A 4,131-nucleotide genomic window follows, 5' to 3' on the forward strand; every position below is an offset into this window, starting at 1 on the left:
TGCCTCTGCCTCCTGAGCGGGTGCACCACCACCATCCAGCTGTCTCTCCCGTTTATAATTGAAGGTATACATGAGACAAGGAGCGTTTGTCCATGTGAGACCAAATATCTTCAGGCCAGTCATACTTTATCAGATCTTCATTTTCATATTTTTCCTTTCCCGTGTAGACGGTGTAAGCGTGGTTAACACTGTGGCTGGTGAAGCAGAACCCCACGATCCCGACCGAAGAGTGGCAGGCAGCTCCTGCTCACATCTCGAAGCCCCCACCACAAAATCTTAACACAAGGTTTTGTGTGGTCCAGGCTGGCCTAGAACTTATTATGTAGCAGAGGCTGTCCTTGAGCTTCCGATCCTTCTGCCCACAGCTCCAAGTGCTAGGCTTACAGGTGTGTGTGTGCCGTCACGCTTGGCAAAGGAAAAAACCCTCACTGTGTAACCTAAGTTTGAAGTACCTGAAGAACATAAATTGTTAAAGTGTAATGAATAAATGTGTATAGACTTGGAGATAAAATTACTCAATCGTTCCTTTTCCATAGATAGGATTTTTTTTTTTTTAAATGTTTTAGCAATCTAAAGGTGGTTTTCACATTTTTAAAGGATTGAAAAATGGGCAAAGAAGACGAGGTGGAGATGTCTGTGTGTGCATAAGCGGCTGGATCTGCCCTCTGCTGCAGGCCAGCTGCGGCCTCCATCCCAGCACCAACTGACAAGAGTTACAGCCTCCACGTTGCTATGCCGACAGGGAATTTAGCTCTTAAAATAGGAGACTGTGCTCGGGCATTTTCAGCGGGGGTGGGGTGGGGGTGAGTGGGGAGGGAGGTTGTGGGAATGGGATGAGGAGAGATGATAAATTGATGGTCACACCCAGCTGGGGACAGCTGTTCCATCAACTTCCTGGCAGCCTGAGGCGGGAGGGACAACACTCAGGAAAAGAAGTATGAAAGGACAATTTCCATCCACGGATCAGGGACAGCTTAGTTTCCTCTGTTTTATTGTCTGGCCAAAGGAAAGTCCCCTACCTGCCAGTCCCCTGCAGTAAACAGACTTCAGAAACTGGCTGTCGTGATACAGCCTGCCTGCCTCAGAGACTTTGGGGTGGCATCGGGATCACACCGGACCAGGCAGGAAGGTGGCCACTTTCCCTCATGCCTAGGTTGCCTTGAGAGTTCTGTCCTCAGGAGGCCACATGACAGAAACCGCCACCACTACCACCCCTACCGCTGGATCAAGTTGGGTGTGGCGGCACCTGCCTGTAATCCAAGCACTTGGGAGGCAGAGGCAGGCATATAAACTGGCACAGCCCCTCCATGGTGTGGTTGGGGGCAGATTTTATTGCAGATATGAGAGCGAGTACAGCCAGAGGCATCTGGAAGAGTCCCGAGCAGAGAGGAAGTGGGACACTGAGCATGGCCAGCAGACTCGACCTGGTCCTGAAACAGTAGCAGAGCAAAGGGAGAGGAATAAAGATGGGGGAGGGGTAAGAGAGAGGGAGAGGGGGGAGACAGAGAAAGAGAGAGAGAGAAACGGAGAGGGGAAGACAAGGTGGGTGAGGAACCAAAGAAGAGGAAGCATAGCCAAGACAGCAGGGTTATAAGGAGACTGAAGCCCGGGGGAGGGAAGCCCGGGGGAGCCTGATGGAAGGCGTTTCGGGAGGGAGGGAGTGAGAAGAGCCAGGAAGCCAGCATGGACTGGAGAATGTGTAACAGTACTTGTGATACTGAGGGAGCCTGGAGGCCAGCATGTATGCTAACAAGCTCTATAGATAGCCATTTGTCCCTCTGTCAGTAAGAGAAATGTCACCTTTTGATGAAAAGGACCTGGCTGCACAAGTCCCTGAGGAATGCTGGCTTTTGTCTAACTGCCAGAATTAGGGGAAATGGAGTTTCCTCTGAATTGGACAACAGGAAGATCAGGAAACTCAAGGCCATCCTTGGCTATAGTAAATTCAAAGCCAGCAAAGGCTACATGAAGCTTTGTTTCAAAATAAACAAACAAATAAAAAAGTATATCAATAAAAATGTATCTTTAATATAAGTAGACCAATCAGCTACCATTTTATTCATTTGTCTATCTATCTACCTATCTATCCATCCATCCATCCATCACCCACCCACCCACCATCCATCCATCCACCCACCATCCACCCACCCACCCACCCATCCATCCACCCATCCATCCACCCACTCACCCACCCACCCATCCACCCATCCATCATCCATCCATCCATCCATCCATCCACCCATCCACCCACCCATCCATCCACCCACCCATCCACCCATCCATCCACCCATCCACCCATCCACCCACCCCATCCATCCATCCACCCATCCACCCATCCACCACTCACCCATCCAACCATCCACCCATCATCATCCATCCATCCATCCATCCATCCACCATCCACCCACCCATCCACCCATCCATCCACCCATCCACCCATCCATCCACCCATCCACCCATCCATCCACCCGTCCATCCATCTATAAATAGGTGATACAGTCTAGGGGTCTTGATAGGATTCATTTTCTCTGCCAGTTAACGAATTAAAAGGAAAACTCTGGAGCACAGCAGGAAACAGCAGAGAAACCTCAAGCACTCACCTCAGGCAGAATCATTAGTTGGGGAAAGGTGTTTTTACTAGGGACGAGGAAGCACGCACATGCAGCAGACACAAGGAGAAAAGACCCTCTGCAAAACTGAAGGTCCAGTCGCTTCTTGAGGGCCGGGGGGTTAATGCCTCGGAAGACTTTCCTCCCCTACTTTAGAGCTGGTCAGTTTGAAGACAGGTTGATTGGCCCAGAACTGTTGGGTGACCCGAAGAGGATTTGAATTTGTTGAGCCAGTCCACAGCAGGGGCCTGCTAGGGGGCGCAAAAAGCCTACAAGGCCTTTGTTTTAAGCTGCCAGGCTTTTGTCTCAAGTAGGGTGAGGAAGGAGCTGGCCATCTTGACAATTTGATACCTTCATTACCTAGTGTCTTATTAGTTAGGGTTTCTATTGCTGTGAAGAGACACCATGACCACAGCAACACTTATGAAGAAAAGCATGCAATTGGGGCTGGCTTACAGTTTAGAGGTTTAGTCCATCATCATCATGGTGGGAAACATGGCCGGAGCATGGCAGACATGGTACCTAAGAGTTCTACATGCAGATCCAAAGGCAGCAAGAAGACAGAAACATTGGGCCTGGCTTGAACATCTGAAAAACCAAAGCCAATGACGCACCTGCTCCAACAAGGCCACACCTCCTCCAACAAGGCCACACCTTCTAATCCTTATCAAGTAGCACCACTCCCTAATGACCAAGCATTCAAATATATGAGCTAATGGGGGCCATGGACCCTCTCCTTACCTGTCTACCTACCAGGGAGTCTGTCTAATTCTCAGTCTCTCACTAGGTAGCCCAGGCTGGTCTCTCTGTACTCCTGCCTCAGCCTCCCAAGTGCAGGTGCGCTGGCCACATCTGGCTTAATAAGTTGTATATGACATATAACCTACCTTAACTATTTTAACCGTACAGTTCACTGGGTTAAGTTCAGAGTTATGCAACTATCCCCTCCTGTCCCCAGACCTTCTGAGTCACTGGACCTCTGTGCATCGCTTTCCATGCAGCTCCCTCCATCTCTTAGCCCTGGCAGCCACCACTCTGTGTCTCAGTGCACTTGACTAACTTAGGTAGCTGAGTTAAGGGAAGTCATACAATACTTGCTTTTTAGTGTGTGGCTTATTTCACTTCTAACACCTTGGAGATCTAGCTGAGCTGCAGCGTTCGTGAGAGTTTCTTTCCTTGGCTCTTGTTTGCAAGTCTATCTGGGGGGTCAGGGTCTCACTATGTTACCCATGCTGATCCAGGTCTCCCGGGCTCACGTGATCCATCTCAGCCCCCCAGGTAGCTGGGACTCTCGATGCATGTGTCCAGGGCTGTCTTTCTTGCAGTTCTTCGTAAAACCCATGACATTTTGTACGCTCATCTCTGGGGAGATAGCTGCATTACCTCCACCTGTTGGCTGCTGTGGCTGTCACCGTGTGGACACCACCGTGCACAGCCGCTGCATGCCTGTTGTCGGTCTTTGTAGTGATCAGGTTTATTTTTAGGGAGGAAACATGGGTAGAATGAGAGCCCAGATAGGCTC

The 4,131-nt window shown here is 50.0% G+C and overlaps 1 pseudogene; it reads right to left on the reverse strand.

Annotated features, from left to right (window-relative positions):
- LOC114703692 overlaps positions 1-3,840 on the reverse strand; it is a 6,209-nt pseudogene extending 2,369 nt beyond the window's left edge.
- Positions 3,841-4,131: the final 291 nt, after the last annotated feature.

The sequence above is a fragment of the Peromyscus leucopus genome, chromosome 10, assembly GCF_004664715.2.
Source record: "Peromyscus leucopus breed LL Stock chromosome 10, UCI_PerLeu_2.1, whole genome shotgun sequence".
NCBI classification, from domain to species: Eukaryota; Metazoa; Chordata; class Mammalia; order Rodentia; family Cricetidae; genus Peromyscus; species Peromyscus leucopus.